Source organism: Chelonia mydas, chromosome 11 (genome assembly GCF_015237465.2).
Source record: "Chelonia mydas isolate rCheMyd1 chromosome 11, rCheMyd1.pri.v2, whole genome shotgun sequence".
In the NCBI taxonomy this organism is placed as follows: Eukaryota; Metazoa; Chordata; order Testudines; family Cheloniidae; genus Chelonia; species Chelonia mydas.
Window position 1 is genome coordinate 28519902 of NC_051251.2, and position 17971 is coordinate 28537872.

At 38.9% G+C, this 17971-nt stretch overlaps 1 long non-coding RNA gene across 1 annotated transcript in view; it reads left to right on the top strand.

Moving 5' to 3' along the window:
- Positions 1-2511: 2511 nt before the first annotated feature.
- LOC122462349 overlaps positions 2512-17971 on the top strand; it is a 157221-nt gene continuing 141761 nt past the window's right edge. Inside the window, exon 1 of the long non-coding RNA XR_006284844.1 lies at positions 2512-2799. This is a non-coding gene — a long non-coding RNA (uncharacterized LOC122462349). The remainder of the gene's footprint in view (positions 2800-17971) is intronic.

Sequence of the window (17971 nt, forward strand, 5' to 3'; positions counted from 1 at the left end):
AGCTCTGATCCTACAAAGGCTTATGAATTAAGTCCATGGGTTTACTTGTGGGTCTGTAAATTATTATTATTTTGTTAGCATCTCTTCCTCTCTCTTTATATATATATATATATATAGAGAGAGAGAGAAATATAAGTACTTCAAATTTTAAAGGAGCAAAGCAATTGGAAAATCTTATGAAGATTTTTTTCCTGCTGATGGAAACACATCTTACATCTTTTAAACTCCTGCCTTTATATTTGAATTTATTTCCCAATCCTCTCTATACAAACTTGGGTTTGACTCCTTCCGAATAGAGATGAAAACTCCTCTAAATACTGTGCTAAAGATTATGTGTGTCTCAGGTGTGGATAGGAGTAGGAGGCTGGACAGTATAAAAGAAATGTGTATGGAACACTGTAACAAAGAAACCAACAAACATTGTTTTTGAAATGCTTGATCTTATCCAAACTGCGCATGAACCTTAGTTCCCCTGGGAGATCTGTCATTTTATTTTTCCTTCCAGTATCCAATTTATAGATGGGAAGAGGTGATATGTTTCACCCTTTCTGTTTGAGTATACTTTTGATAAATAGATTCTGCTCAAGACCCAGGTGGTGTGGCTTATCAAAGTGGGAGAGATTTGGGCAAATTGCTTCAGTGACTGCTCACAGGTAATTAAAACCTGATTCTCTTTCTCTTCCCCTTTCCCCCTCCAAGTTGGCATGATTTTTGCTCTGAACATAGGGGGAGAGGTAATGAGGATTTCCTGTAGAAGTTTATTCTCAGGAGTGTAGCAATGAAAAAAATTAGTTAATACATAAAAGGGTAAGCACATCAACAGGGACAAAGTGGCTCAATAAGATCAGGTTGTAAGGAAGCTGAGCATACTAAATGATTTGGCTGAATGAGATTCATAGCCAGTAAGGCAATTAGCCAAGAATCAGCCTCAGACTTGACTGTTCTCAGCTTGGCATATGGCTTTTCAGTTAATAAGCACACCCAATGTGAGTGGGCACTGTTCCTGGCAATGCTGCCACAGGGAGGAGGAAAAAATCACAGCCTCTGAATAGCAGTGATAATAGAAGGTGCAATTAAGCCATGTATGTCAGCTTCCTCTGTAATTTAATGTGTGCTTTACAAATACAGATATGTGCATGAAAGTCTGTGTCTGTTTTTGTCTTGTGCAGTCACATCTGGTGGCAAAAGTACCTTCAAGTTGCTCTCTCCTTAAAATATGATATTTTAAGCAGTTCTGCCCCAATTTAAACTATTTGCCTTCTCTGTGAGTTGCCAGTATGTTTAGGGCTACATCCTTCTTGTCTAATGTGTACATTGTCATTGAGTTCAAAGAGATTATTCACTCAGGTGCTGCACATGTGCTTAAAGTTAGGAGTATGCTTAATTGCTTTGCTGAATCAGAGCCTAAACCAGCATAGTACTGTCATTAATCCAACCCCCATGATTGCAGGGTCTTTGACAAGAAACAGTCCTCCACACTCAAACAGATCCATTGCTGAAAAAGTGAACCATTCATTAGGAGTCAAGAGAACCTCTGAAATTGTAAGACTGCATTATATGCTCAATAGCTCAGCTTTAATCCTGAACTTGAATGCCTTGCTCAGGCTTGAAATCCATAAAAATTTTGTTTAAATCATGCAGGATTGAGTTTATCATCAGTAAATTCTATGGATAATCCTACAAGTTAGAGAAAATAATATTAATCACTGATTTAAAAACTAGACACACAGGAATGTTTTCTACTAAATGTCCCTCAGGTGTAATACATTCTTTGTTGTGAACAATGTACTTATGTATGTTTTGTTTAAATACAATAGCATGCATAAATAAAATTTGTTATAATCTGGGATTAGTTATAGAGTGGGTTTTAATATAAATAGTGTTGTGGAGCTGAGATGTGGAGGAGAGGTAAAGGAGATGTATTCTCTATGGTAGGGATAGTCAATAGGCAGACTAGGGCTCAAATCCAGACCACCATATGCTTTTGAACAGATCCCCAAATCTTTTTATTTTCTTATTTTCTCTGGAGTCTGGACCTGACTATACCATGACGAAAAATAATTGACTATCCTTCCTTTATGGTTTATTAAGAGTAAAATCTATTTTAATGTAGTTTCTTTAGATTGCTAATACAATATACAAGTATTGCCCTTTGTAGGATTTGGGCCAGAGTTTGTGGATTTTAAATAATGTCAAACACTTATGTACATAATTAAATTGAAGCCAGTGAGTCTATTCAGGGTAGTAAAGCCAAGAGCATTCATAAGTGTTTGCAGAAGCAAGGTCTAGGGCTCTATTTCTGCAAACTGATTCATGTCAGTGTATCCTTGAACTTGTCCACATTCCTATTGCCTTCAAAGCAGCTTGCAGAATTGGGACCTAAAACAGCAGTTAAATATACTAGCAACAGTCATCATTAAGAATTTGTTCAACCTGGTGCTGCTAATTAACCTAATTGATACAAAAAGCTGATGAGGGGGTGGGAGGTACAATTCCATAGTTGAGCCCTATAGCAGGTCAGTTTTAAAAGAAATAAAGTGCCATGGGTAGTGTTGATATATACAAGAAACACTAAAAGGTTATAAGAGTAAACTGTAGAGAAGTAGCAGTTGTTGACAAATGATGGTAGAGGATGTCAAGAGTTTGTCTGTCTTTAACTTGGATAAAGAGTAATTGCAATAAGAACTAAAAACATATGATAGCTAGACTGATGAGTTAGGGAGAATACCCAGCGTGATCAAGCAGCCCAGCACCAACTGAAAGCAAGAGGGGTAACAAAGAACCTCTGGTCTCTTCAAGGTAATATTGGGGTCAGACCACTGGGGAAAAGAAAATAAGAGATAGTGACATTGAGGGTTCAGGAAGACGGTGAGGGTGGTGGGATTCATGGAGGATGAAAGTGGGGAGGAGAGTTATGAGATAGAAAGGTGCTTTGCAGGAGGGAAGTGGGAGAGATATAAGGGAGCCCCTGATATGAAAAAGAAATTGCTCCTGAGACAATTTATTAAAATAAGCCAGGAGTCTGGGAGCACTGTAGGATTTGTATTTGTTCTGCTTAAAGGTAGGGCACTTTTTTCAGAGTCTTCCCCCTTTCAACTCTTCCTTTCCCCCCTCCCACCAAATGTAAGAGCTTGTCTACATGAGACAATTGAACTGGTTTTAACTTTTTGTATGACTCTAAACCAATTAGTAAAACCCTTGTAAACCCCTGTGTGGATGCTTTTATTTTGGTTTAGATCTTTTTGGGGCAGGGTGGCTAAAGATAATTCAGGTGAGAACAGGATTAAGCTAAACAAAAAGTATGTCCATTTAGTGATATGCACCAATTTAAGTTAAAAAAGCAGATGTACCAGTGCCATTTTCCCATGTAGATAAGATCTTATCCACAGAATGAGCATAGAAATGCCCAGTAGGTAGGGTCTGACAGCCCTCAGGAGGAATGCCTCTTGCTACAACTTTCACAACTAGGCTACTATGCTGTGGGTCTTGGTGAAAACCCATGGGGTATCGCTAGGCCTGAAAGAACCAAGATAGCTGTAAGCAAAATTGAGTTTGGATTCAGCTAAGAAGGGAGAACTTTAGGGTAAGAAGCTTAGACTAAGATCTAGTGGCAGAAATGGGAGAACGAAGATATTTCAAACTGTGTCTGCACTGAGTGACTGTAAGGCTCAGGTAACAAAAAATGTGTGGTACAAAAACTTTCACTTCTACATCATTTGATGTGACGGAATACATCCTGGTGTTCATACCCTGCATACTATTGTAAGAATGTTTGTGAAAAGTATGCCTTGAAAGGTGTCATTTGAAAAGTCATAATTTGCTGGTCATTATTGTCCTGGTAAAACGTGTGAGCCAGCATTGTATGTGAAATTATAAGATACCCCTGTATGGTGTTAACTATTTGAGTTAAGAGGGCATATTATTCTTTTAAATGAATTGCAGACTTAGTACAAATATTTTATTTAGGAGAGGGTTGGGCAATACAGGACATATACTTCTGGGTGAAATCTGAGACTGGGGGTTGTTGGGATCATCTGGTGAGAGCAGAGTATAACCCAGGTTGCAGTTACACACAGACACTCACGTGTGGCTCGTGTGCTGGAAGCTTGTTTGTGAGCAGCCCAGATGCAAGCTACTATCAGCAGGATATTGTAAGGGCAAGAGTTGCAGGGAAGAGGTGACAGCCTCACACTGGTCTGGACTGTATTCTGGTATGTCACACTTGGTCAGATGCTATAGCAATAGAGGCCATAGAAGTACCTGAGAAAGAGATGGTTCCTTTCCGTGTTGGTAATGAGTTTGGTTTGATGCTATGCTTTTCTAGTTCATGCTCACCTGCTGTCCATACAACACCAAAGTATTGTCACCCTCGTTGGGCAGTGATGGAATGAAGATGGAGGCTTAGCTACCCTTTTGTTCTCTAGAGCTGGTACAGGCATACTGGAGGTGTAGTGTGGAGAAGCTGGCAGAGCTGCTACTCCTGTTCTGTGGATAATAGAGGACTTCACTTTTCAGGATGTAAATCTAGCACCTATCACTGACATTAAAAAAATTATTTAACTGAATTTAATTGTGTTGAATTTTGGATGACCTTTAAAGCAGAGTATATGACCAAAGGACATAATGTTGTGCAATTGTGTCCACTTGAGAAATAACAAGACATATATACTTTGATATTTTTCATAAGATACAAAACCTATTAAATTGTCATTTTATGCAATATCCAGTTTCAAAACACCAAATAGACCAAATGTATCCCTGATGTAATTCTACTGGAGCCACTAGTTATAACCAGGGGTTATACTGGTCCACTTGTGTTCCTCTGGACTTTGGGTGTGTACATCTTTATTCATGATCAAAAAGGCAACACATTAAATCGAATCAAACAGATGGCTGTATGTGCAGGAAAAACCTTTAGCAGAAATGCTACAGTATCTTATTTTAGTATATAAGCTTTAATATTTATTTTATACAAAGGAACAAATATTAACAGATTTCTCAACATTTAGAGGCTAACAGAACAATGAGCAACAGATGGAAAGTGTTTATGCAAAGCAAATCTCGCAAGACAGTTTTGTTTGCTCTTTTTAGGATGATAAAATTAGGGACCAGTCCTTTAATTATTGTAAACCTAAAACCATTTGTGGATGGAAGGATCATATATCATGTAATATATTTGGATTATAGGGGGGCTAAGCTTGAGTAGGAGTCCAAACTGGATGAAGGACCTATTAAAAAATGGGTAATGATGAATGGCAATGCAGTTTTATCAGGGAAGATGCCAGCTGATCAGTGATAAGATCTCTTAACACTTATAATTAATGATCTGAAAAAGGAAGTACCAGAATGTTAATGAAATTCACAGATGTCACTAAACTGATAGGTTTCAGAGTAGCAGCCGTGTTAGTCTGTATTCGCAAAAAGAAAAGGAGTACTTGTGGCACCTTAGAAACTAACCAATTTATTTGAGCATAAGCTTTCGTGAGTTACAGCTCACTTCATCGGATGCATTCAGTGGAAAACTGATAGAAGCTGCAAATGCCACTAAGCACAGAGAAATAATGCAAAGAGAAGTCAAGAGTGTTTCGAGGGGGAAGAAAATAATACTAAAAATACTCTGAAAACATGAAACCTAGCAAGTAAAGTCTGGTGTTGCTGGAAGACTCTCTAGAGCTCTTGGATGTGGAATGGTAGCTTTCTCAGCTCTTCGCTGAAGGGCAGAATGTGTTAAATATTTGACAGAGACATTATCTTTGTCTGACATTTGAGTTAAATTGGTGTTAAACGTACACTATTGTTTTGAACAGTCTGAATATAAACCATTACCCCCTTCAATCAGGTCTCATTTGCATGGCTTTTCTGTTGTCATCCTACTAGTTCCCCACAGACTTGCAGGAAAACACTGAAAACAAGGCTTCAGTTTTTATGATAAACACTTTCTTGGGGAAAGAGCAACAAAAACCTTTCAGGCTGTCCTCCTTAGCAGATCATCTTTAATAGTTCTGTGAAGTGTTTTAGACACTACAGGTAAAATCCTGGCCCCACTGAAGTCAATGTCAAAGTTAATGGGACACAGTTTTCGTTGTATGAAATTAGATAAATTAACTATTTTATTGTTGAAGTAAAATACACATTTTCTTTTTAGTTATATTTCAGGGAATATGTAATTTCAGAGTCTGACAGGTCAACAATATTATGGCAATTGCTCACATAATTGTATGGAAATACTGTAGTGTTGTTGACTTTTTTTCATCCAGGATATAATTGCAGACTCTCTTCAAAGGCTGAATAATAGAATTAGCAGAATCGCAGAACTTTCATTTTCAGGTTCTAACAAAGAACTCTGCTAATCAACAATTCAGATTCACCACTGATGGCTGTTTTTCAGGTTTCACTGTGGTCTAGTAAGAGGATGTTTGCAACATTAACCTCTGGCCAATTACCTATAATTTCCAAACCCTTTCAGACTCCAGAACAAACAGTTCTGCCAGTCTGACTGCATTAAAAGGATAGATTATTAAAGGATGGTGCAGCCTGTGCAAACCAGCGAGGCTGCTTGGGAAAGGATTCCTCTGAACTCTTTGTGTTGAGACTTTACACTGGCACCTTCTCTGGCCAGTGGCTAAATGTAACAAATTGGCCCTTTGTCTTATCCTACCACTCTCAGCTTTGCACCTTTTTCCATGCAAACCTGTACTTGGGACAAACCTCCCACCTTCCTTCAAATACCTCCTTAAACCCCACTTCTTTTGTCAAACCTTCTTTACCCTATTGCCTTGTGTTTAGAAATGGGCTGGAACATAAACAACTTTCTTCAGACTGGGCCAAACCTAAACCCTAGATTCAAAACTTCCTGAACTTTGAGGTGTTTGCACTCCAGAGCTGAATTTTGATTCTTGGGATCATCTGTGCCCACCTTGTCCTCTCAACTTCCTAGCTGTGAACCTTGTTTTATTTTTGACTGTGCTTAGATTGTAAGATCTTAGGCATTGGAAATACAGTTGGTTTCTACCCTAGAATAAGAAAGTATGACTCTTATTGGAGTCAACTTTCACCATGTCAGAATTTGGCCCCTTACCTGATTTTTTTTTTCTTTTCTTTGTTAAACTGCATAACATCTTGTATTAACTGGGTTTGGAGAACAGGACATTTGTATAGATACAAAAATAGAAAAAGCACCTGTAAATGACACTTGTGGAATTGGTTAAAAGGGGTGTTCTGAATGATTCACAAGCCGCTGCTTCTCTTGAATATGTCCCTACCCAATAAGCCTTTGGCTTCTATTAATACAATTCATAGCAATGTTGTTAAGGGTAATGAGAGGTGATTTCCTGAGCTCTTCCTTTAACCATGTATTCAACTTATGTCTCCAAGATTGTGTCAATTATGTCAAATTCTTTGTGTTTTACTAGAAGAAAATTCCCTATACATATAAAGCTAATAGTCCCCTACACTAGTGGTTGTCAAACTGGGGTCTGTGAGGGTACTCCAGGGGCTCTGTGAGTCATGTTTGGGGCTGGCGGCCCCGCTGATCTACTGCTCCCTCTCCCTCCCAGTGCCTCCTGCATGCTGAAAAACAGCTGTTCCACGGCGTGCAGGAGGCGCGGGGAGGGGGCGGGAAGATGAGGGGGAGGGGTGGAGTGGGGGCAGGACCTGGAGCTGAGTGGGGGTTGAGCACCCCTGGGGAAAACTAGAAGCCAGCTTGGGGGTCTACAAAAATTTTTAAATCAAAATGGGGGTCCTTGGGTTGCTGAAGTTTGAGAACGGCTGCCCTACACCATCTCCAGCAATTCCTTTCAGAATAATCTGAAATGAAGAATGGGAAAATCTACATGCAGTAATGGAAAACTTTTCAAGATGATGCCTCTTACATAGCTTAATTCCTAAATGTGGTTAACAACAGCCAAGCCTTTCTAAATCAAGGCAAAAGATTGCTATTGACTTCAACAGGCTTTGGATCAGGCCCTCATAATCCAGACTGAGAATGAAATTTACATTGCCTTCTCATTCAAAGCGTGAGAGAGAAAAATGATGGTAAGGTGTATAGAAGTTAGCATTTGATACATACATTTAGCAGCAAGTGGTAAAGATATAAAATATTTTTGTCCCCACTAAGAATATACTAGTTTTTTCAAAACAACTCCCAAACTTCCAGATGTTTGATTTAGACAGATGTCACTGACTCTCAGCTATATAAGTGCCCACATATATGTAATAAGTGGGGAAAATACTCTTACAAATGAAGTACAAGGATTTAATTTGGGGAGGTACAAACTTGCATTGCTTGATCTGTAATTCTTGGTAACCTCTACTGCCCACAACTTCCCTTTAGCTATTGGCAACCTAACATTTCTGGGCCTAATTAAGTCTTTTTTTTTTTATTTATAATAAACAGAGAAGTGAGTTTACCTGGAGATATGGATGTTGCTGATTTAGATTGTGTATGGTCTGGCATTTTTTTGTACTGCAAAACACGTCATATGTGATCTAATAAAATTGAAATTGAGTTGTATTGAGTTCACTTGAAGATTATGAGCAGAAAGAGAAATTACCAGTTCATGTAATTAAGTCCTTTTGAGGATGACCAGATGATATTCTGTCAAAGGCTTCATTCCAATTTGTCTGATTAAAGGTCTAGTTCTTTTACAATATGAACCAATTTAACTTAGGTCATTGCTTTGCCTTGATGGAATGGCATCATTCCTTATCAATCTATATGACTGCCCTAAAGAAGTCCCTCTCAGCACCTATAAAATAAATAAGCCTAGGGAGCTGTCCATCAGACTTCAGCTTTGTCATCTGTAGTGATGATGTATTTCTAGACTTTAATTCTACTTTAGAGAATAAAAGCAAAACTGGGAAATGCTGGAGTAGCACAGAAAATGGAATGTTCTCATGTGAGTTTTGCCTGACACACTGCTACATTTTCACATCTATGCAGCATTTGTTTTGATGATTGTACTCTTCTACTTTTTCAGGGCTGGCTTAAAAATTGTTGTCCCCTTCTCATGATGATGTGAGAAAATCTAATAATTCCTTCTGCTAAAAGAAGTGATGGTGAGAGTCAATAAAATTCACTATCAACTTAACTTTGTCGATGTCAATGACTTTCATGTCCTCTCTGGCTATAAGGAAACTTTCAGTTAGGCAAGGTGGGGAAGTATTTGCCTTTCTGAAAGAAATCTGCACAAACATCATATGAGCTAGTTACTGGTTGACCAGACCAAAAGACAGACACCTCCCCCACACACATGATTTTTCAATGGATGTATGACACACACAGGTTGGTGAAATAAAAAAAATAACTTTTGATGGACAACTAGTCAGATAAGAATTTTATTTAGTCAGGGTATCCTTGTAATAAGCCTTTAGGACATATAACCTGCAATTTAGTCTGTGAATTAAATGTCAGTGAAATGTTTATTCCTAGAATATGCCACAGAAAATTGTAAGAAATACTGGTAAGTTTCTACATCTGTTACTGAATGGAATACACTTACATAAGTAAAACATATTTGCAGGAGATGGGGACCTGTATAGCTAAGATCTGTTACTTACTGAGTGTGCTGCAATCTGTAATCATAAAATAATGCATGTCTCTCTCTCTCTCTCTCGTGTGTGTTGTAGCAATTATTGTCTTTGAAACTGTGAAGGGAGGTAGATGAGGGACAAAACGCAAGGTAATGTACAAGGAAAATCTGAGAAAATACGTTCATTCCACTAATTAAACCTCAGAAAAGAAGGCAACTATATGACCCAAGTTCCTGTAAAAAGTCTGGACCTCAACATTCAAATCTTTTTTTAAGGTCCATTTCTTCCATCTCGCCTTCCATTGTTGATTGACTAGAACTGTGTTTGCTCCCATCTTCCTGTCTTATCCTTAAATGGTTTGTGTTGCATCTGTCTCATTTAAGCAGTAATTATTGAGGAAGGCATATGTTTTAACTTTTTTTTTTTTTTTTTTTTTTTTATAAAGTGTTGTATATACATAATGTGAGGTAAGAATAATAGATTTATCTAAATATAGTGGGTGGGATTTTCTAAAACACCTGGTATTGTCCTACCTCCTCTCCCATTGACGTCACGGGAGTTTTACCAGACTTCTACCTTCATGAGTCCCAGGTTAGGGCCCTAACCACTGAAACATCCTTCCTCTCAAGGGAATATAGGCCATCACTGAGCTCTTTTGAAAATTCCACTCCATATCTGCGTAATATCTTTGTAGCATTGGTACTCATCTACTGTTTGATAAAGCAGGTGCTTAGAAGTGGCAGCTGTGAACAGATTCCTCTATGTGTCTTTGATAATTTACTTCACACATTAATTGCTCTACATAAACACATTTTTCTAAAATTTCCCTTAGTACTTGACCCTCACTTAGTTTCAATGTATCTTGTTAATGAGCTTATTCCCCTTCACTATGTCCTTCAAAATTATGTACACCACTTATTTTCCTCTCTTCTAGTGAATATAAATCTAATTTTCATAACATCTGATAGCACCCTAGAAACCCAAGGCCAAATTTAATGATAATGAAAATGGTGTAAATTTTATGTTGCATGTCCGCTGGTTAGCTAATTAGTGTAAGTAGTTTAACAAACCAGTGTAAATTACTTTAAGGACCAAATTCAAGCCCTGGGGTAAGAATAGAACTTGTATTGAAATCCATCTGGCCCTGGAAGTGGTGAGGATGGAACATCAGCTAGTTTTGGGAAAGGGTTTGACTCTCTTTTGTTAACTTTCCCATGCCATCCTCCCCTCCCCCTTCCATGCTACTGGTACTAAGTTCTGTTCTATTATACTAGTGTAAATCTGAAGTAGTTCAACGGACCTCAGGGAATGTGTTTACTAATATTGAGGCAAGTTATGCCACTCTGCTACTTTTACCTGTTTGATGAACTTGCACCAGTGATTTCCCCCCCCCCCCCCCACCAAGATTTCGGTGAGATTTTTCTCCAGATTACTTCAAACTGAATCACATTTTTGTCCTTTTCAGTAGACATTTTGACTGGGAATTCTCAGTTGGTGTAATTTATCATAACTCCATTGACTTCAATGGAGGTATAAAGATTGGGACCAGATTCTGGTCTGTCAGTTCTTCAGTATCTTTCCTTTCATGAGACCCAGAGTTTTGCATTAGTTCATTAGTGCCTTACTTACATTAGTGCCTAACGTTCTGACTTGCAGTTTTATTTACAAATCAGCATTTTGTTTGCTAACTTAATTTGCTTCCAGATATTGTGCTGATGGTTTGAACTATAGCTATTCACTATTACCCCAAATCCTCTCCCTGGGTAGTAGCTTATAGCTTGTGATTATTAAGGCATAATAGTGTTGCTCTTTGGCCTGAGTAATTAGCTTAAAATTCAGGGCCTTGCAGGATTGTTTTGGTTAACATGAGAAATCCATGATGTAGGTCAGCTATATTTTAGGTGTACTCTTATTTTATTTACAAAAATACAAGCACAAAATTCTGTTTCCTTGAATATGGTAGAAATGAACAGCATGCAGTTTCATTGCTCAGAAATCCCCATGTCTGACACTTCAGCAAGCTCAAAGAACTGTTTCTTTGCTTGCTTTCACGGGTGTGTTTGTAACTCCTCTCCTTGCTTTCTCTGCCAACACAAACAGCCAGTTATCAATATCCTAGCCCCTGCTTCTGCTGCCAAGAGAAACCCCTGAGTTCACACAGCTTAGCTCTGACCTGCCAGGTGTCCTAGTGCCTGGGGCCGCCCCCTCTCCAAAATACACACTCTTGTTTTTACTTCTTAAGGGGACTTGATTGAGCCTGTGTGTGCTTGGCACACTCTTGTTTTTAATGAGGTCTGTGGTGGTCCTTGGATCAGAGATTCCCGTAATGGCAGCCATTAGCATCTTTCAGCTTAACATTTTTATTTATAAAATGTGCTATATCCACAACTGCAATCCAATGAAAACACATAAATCTGGCTTTTTAGAAACCAAAAAAGGAAAAAATAATCTCCAAATCAAACCTCATTTCACCTTTTCTCCCCGCATCATTTGTTTTAAAAAAATTTCAACCTGCTTTTGCCATTTGTTTTCCTTTCCTCACCTACACCACCATGGATCCAGCTCTTTCCTCTTTGGTATTGGCCAGTTATCTCAATTTCATATTACTTGAGAAGATGCATACCTTGCTTCACATTATGTCTTCCAAGTCATTGCTCATATCCTGCAAAAACAATGGAAGATAAACAAATTAGGGCTGTGGGACTGGGCCTATAGTGAGAGGAACACGACTTGGGCCCAACACTATTATTTAGAAGATGAGATAAGGAGTTGCGATTTTTGGTTTCTAGTCTTGGCTTTCTTACCACCTATTGTGTGATTTAAGTTAATCTGGGTCTCAGTTTTCTTATCTATATAATGGTATTATAATGCCTATTTAATCCAAAAGGAAGTTGAAAACTTTAGTGTTTGCAAAGCACATGGAGTTCCTCAGAGAAAAGGTCTATAGGGATAAGGAATTAAATGGAATCATGAATACTTGCTGGCAGTGCTCAGTTTTGTAATGAAAAAGCTGCCTGTGCTCAGGCAATCTTTTTACATTCATAACTGATGTGGCAAGCCCAGAAGTGCCGGGACTATGAACTGCCAAGCCTAAAGGTGCTGGGACTCAGTCCTGGCAAGCTCTGGTACAAATTAAGCACTTCTTGCTGTCCTCTTCTACCAAGACAATTTTATATCCAATGTGTTACAGTTAACACTATCTGCCAGGGATGAAAGGCTGGATTTTCCGTATGTTTGATTATTCAATTGGGAAGGGTTTTGGCGGGAACAATGGACTAATTTACTGATTCAAACACAGAAGGTGGTTGAGGCATAGGTGTGGTCTTGCTGTTTTTCATCTTAGTCCCACCCGGATGTGAAGTATTGAGGTAAAACTGGTAGGGGAAACAAATTCCAAAGGTCAGTTAATAAAAAGGTAGCAAAATTGCCACCTTTCAGGGCTAGATATCGAATCACAACCTGATTGTGTGCCATTACCCATGTGTATGTAGGGAGGATAATGCTCACTAATTGGAAAACTGGATTGTTATTTCTTAAAGATGTCTTATCATGGTTAAGTGGAATGGTTCTTCATGGGGATGTGTACACAGCAAAGAAAACCCCCCAGCTGGCCCATACTGGCCAGCTTGGGCTATGGGGCTGTTTCGTTGCTGTGTAGTCTTCTGGGTGTGGGGTGGAGTCTGGGCTCTCGGACCCTCCCACCTCACAGGGTCCCAGAGCTCCGGCTCCAGCCTGAGCCCGGAAATCCACACAGCAATGGAACGGTTCTGCTGCCAGAGCCCTGTGAGCCCGAGTTGGCTGGCATGGGCCAGCCGTGTGTGTCCATGCTAAACGGTTTGGTCGGGAATGATTCAGCAATCTGTTGCTGTGTCTGTGGTGGTTCCCTGTAGTTATCATTCTGGCCTCCTTTCGATAACTTTTTCAGAGCTCTGGGAGCAGGTGTGCTAAGGACAATCCAGAGAGGAACCTACTGTTGTGCACAGTGTCCCTCTCCCCACCCCAAAATATTTCCCCTCAATGGTATGACTTTGCAGCTGCTTCTCCTTGTCACGATTCACAAAGGGAATTAGGTGCTGCAGCGTCAAGCCATCTCTTCTCACCCCACTGAACCCTCATGCCATTTTGAGTGGGTATCAGGATTGGTCCCCAAGGGCAAGATAGGCAGGGAAATGGCTAGTTCATAAATCCTGCTAAGGCTTAGCTGCTGGGTGGTGCTGAGTCGTAAGTGGCTGTGGGCATGCACAGCTGCTGAAAGTTAAGTGCCTCAGGGGTTCAATGATGGAAACTTAAGCACCTCCCAGGTTACAGGGAAAGTGTGTGGGAGTTTTGTAAATGCTAGCGAAGCCTAACTTTTGGACTTAAGTATCGAAGTGGCAGTTAGGCCCCTACATCACTTTGTAAATCTAGCCCAGCGTGGGTGACTCAGGGCATATGATTACTTAGTATCATGGGAATTATAGACTGGGAGAAATGTTGCATTTGAATTATTGTATTCTAATAAAACTTGTTGGTGGTCTTGATCTAGAGGCCAAAATTGATCCAATGGCCAATTTTTCCCTGCAACATCTAGGGTGGCCTCTCCGTTCCATACATTCAGTCTCTTGCTGATCTGTAAAGGTCTCTGACCCCAATTTTGCAGTGAGCACTAATATAACTCATTGTGGGAAAAGGACTATCTGTTCTATGTTATCTCCTAGCAATGATTCCAGGTAAGTTTTTTCCAATATGGAGATCAGACTTACAAGTTAATGTGGTGCATGGAACATTCTGTTTTGGTCTTGTACATAAAACATTGACAGATTTATGAAAGGAAATTAAATAAGTGCATGGGATGTATCTGTATGTAAACTAGAGCTGGTCAGACAGTGGTATTATCTGTGAAAAATCTTAAAAGAAACAAACTCTGTTTCTTGGAAGTTTTCTTGTCTGTTGTTGACAAACAAATATCTTGGCCTAATGTTGTAGTAGTGACTCTTATCTGCTCTGGCTTTGGGCTAGCTACTGTCTCAGTTTCCCCTCTCTCATGTTGGACCTCCTGACCATATCAGCCTGGTTTGGTCATTTTCATGAGTTGGCCCTCTACCTTAGTCCTTAGGGAGAATTTTTTCTTTTTCTTCTGGGTTATCCAAGTCCAAAACCAAGCCTTCCATCCAAGCTGGGCACAGCTTCTCCTTCCTGAGCATCTGTCTCCTCTTCATGCTTCTGACACTCCTCAACCTGTCGTCTGGGCTCTGTCTAGTTTCTACTTTCAGCCCCTTCTGGGCTCCTTGGTGTCTTTTTCTCCTCTCCAGGGCTTCCCAGAGCAGGGCTTCTTACCTGGAATCTCTACTGTGGCTCTCCAGGCTTCCATTTTATCTCTGGGGGGGAGATAAATTTAGCCACATGACCTGCCTGTCATGTGACTTTTCTCCCTTGAGGTGGAATGCTAAGGGCTGGAGCTGTCTTCCCCTTAAAGGTCACCCTGGGAGAAAAATTCCTCAGTTTTTTATTTTTAAAAGAACCAAAACATTTGTTTCCAAATCAAACCACTTGCATTTAAAAAAAAAAAATGGTTTCTAAAACTTTGATTTATACTGGAGCTGGAACAAACTGCCAATTCATTTGTTACTGTAAATGCTACTTTGTACTAGTGTGTCTGATTGAACAAAGTACCCCTTTCTTGGAATTGTGTACTGTATAAATGACATACTTTTAAAATTGTGATTCTAAAATATTCTCACATCCAAGAAAGATCTGTGGGTGCAAATTTGAAAACTATATTACTATACTATTAGTTTGCCCACAAGAAATCTTAATTGTTCATCATTTTGTTTCCTGGTTGTTGTTTTTTTTTTTTTTTTTTTTCTTAGATACATTTTAACTATAAGGATGTCACATTATTATTAGAGTTGTTTCCAGTGAGGAATTAAACACCTGTACTCTCTCACCATGGAAAAAGTAATCTTACACTTGTATCTAAGTTGCTGGTAACTTTTGGTGGTCCCCATTTTGCACATGTCACTTACTATATTATGGATATATGAATATTTTCCTGAACACAGTTTAAGGTTACACTTGATATGGCAAGCTCTCTAAATCACTATTTTCTCAGCAGTGTGTAAGGAAGTGTTACACTTCACACTTTCATATAAAATGTTCATACATTGATTTGGAATCTTGATTTACACACATACCTGAAATTTACAGATGAATAAATTAGTCATTAACATGTGTAAATCTGTCGTTTCCTATTTCACACACGTTAACCGTGTAAATTTATTTTTTTCTTTCAGTGTTGCATTTAACCAGGCTTTGTTTATAGCTCTCTGCCAATTGCTGGACAGTTTATTTTGACAGATTTGTAGTTGCTTGGGAAAGCTTTTTGCTTTGTTCCACTTCCACTGTACTTGCTGACAGTGGAAAGATTGCATTTATAATTATGGCTATCAAATGTGTTAATGCTGCCCCCACTCATTGTTCCCGTACTTAATTTTGTGATGGTACATGTTTAGAAGTTTTTATGTACTAACTATTAGTGAAATTCTCCCCTGAAAAGAGCCGAAAAGTCATTAAACTGCATTATTGATTGACGTTCTGAGGTAATCAGTGGGCTTCTGCCAACAAGTGCAAGTCGAAACCTGTTGTCAACAAAGAGGCTGAAGTCTATATAATAGCTAGTTCAAATATGTGTTAATACTTAAAGAATCTAAAAATAATTGTGATTGATTTTTAAACATACAGATATTGTAGAGACTGAAGAATTCTGTTGACAAAGCCTGCAAACAAATACCTGAAATACTGCATAACGTTTTGTTTATTTTTAATGGCAACATGTTTAAGTTATTGGTAACATGTTATGTTACCAGTTTTACCAAATTATTTTACCAATAAGAAAGATATCAGTCTTAGGGAAATGAGGGATATAAAAAGGAGTCACTGAAAATCACGTAGCTTAAAAAGACTAAACCAAAACAAACAAGGAAACTTGTAGTAACATTGAGATTTCTGCTATACTTGGAGCTGGGTGAATAAATGTTTTTTTTTCCAGTTTGCTGCCAGTTCTGATTATTTTTTGTTTGCTTTGGGTTGAACTGAAACTGAACATTCCAAAACATTTTGGTGACTTGAAAAAGTTGATGGAAAATTTTTGTTGTGGGTGCAGGCTAGCTTCACAAAATTGCTGGAAGTGGCCAAGTGGTTAGTGAACTTACCTGAGATGTGGGAGACCCAGTTACCAGTCCCCCTGCTCCAAAGCACACTTAATTATTTGTGTAAAGCAGAACTGCTTCATCAGGAGAGATTTGAGAGACCTACCCCTAGAATACCCTATTGCCCAGTGGTTGGGTCCCCACTGCTTAGGAGTGTGCCCTAAATTAAAAATCTTCACCACATAAGGCAGAGGGAGGAAGCAAACTCCTAGGAAGTGCCCTAACTAGTAGGCTAACAGTTTTATAAGGGAGGTGCCATCACTGGTGCCTCCTTTAGCTGTTTTCTGAATGGCATCAATATGCATTTTGGCAGGAAGATTTTCTGTTCCATTAAAACTAGTAAGCTTTTTAAATCAATTCTTCTTTTTAAAATGGCCTTTCCAAAATGAGAGAGGTTTTTCCCTGTAGAGTCCAAGAGTCATTGTTAGAAAACATCACACAGGAAGATACAATAAGGGAGGAAGATTAAAAGAAATGTATTCATTTAGTTAGCATTTATATTTAAGAAAAAGTTACACCATGGACCTGAGTCCTGTACATAAAGCCAACTTTTATTCTTTCAAGTTTTACATTGCAAGGGGTTCAGCAGAAATGGGGCCAAAATGTGACTCTATCAAATAAATGCACAAGTTCCTGTTTGAACAACAGCTTCCTTTAATATATCTGTGTAATTCAAACATGATGATGAAATTGACAATCACATATTTACAATTATATAGATCTATATAATAACTCAAGAGAAATGAGGTAAGCACACAGGAAAAAACAATCACCCCGGCATAGCTTAGTTTAGAGCAGAGCCATGATAGGCCAATAATTGTCCTTCCACTCACCTGTAATTCAGTGCTGACCCTCTACAAGAAGCAAAATAAAAGTTCTGTCCCTGGGTGAGCCATGTGCAGGTCCCTAGGCTGTTCCTATTAATGGATTCAGGGACGGTGATCCATTGGTCTTATGTCTCTAGAAGAAAAACACATGACAACTGGTTGGGAGATTGCTCCTTTCCCAGTCTCAGATGTTTGACTGAAAAGCTATCATCAGTTAAAGCTGTATGGCTGAGCGCAGAGAGAAACTCCAAACTATTATGTGAAGGAAGGCAAAAAGTTAGCCTTGCTAATACATTTTATCAGAGAGGTTGATCTGCTAATACCAGGCTTACCAGGACATTTCACAGGGACAACTATTCTTGTTAAAGAAATGGCAGTTTAAAAGAAAAATGGTCTTTTATATTTAATCCAGTGGGATTATTTTGT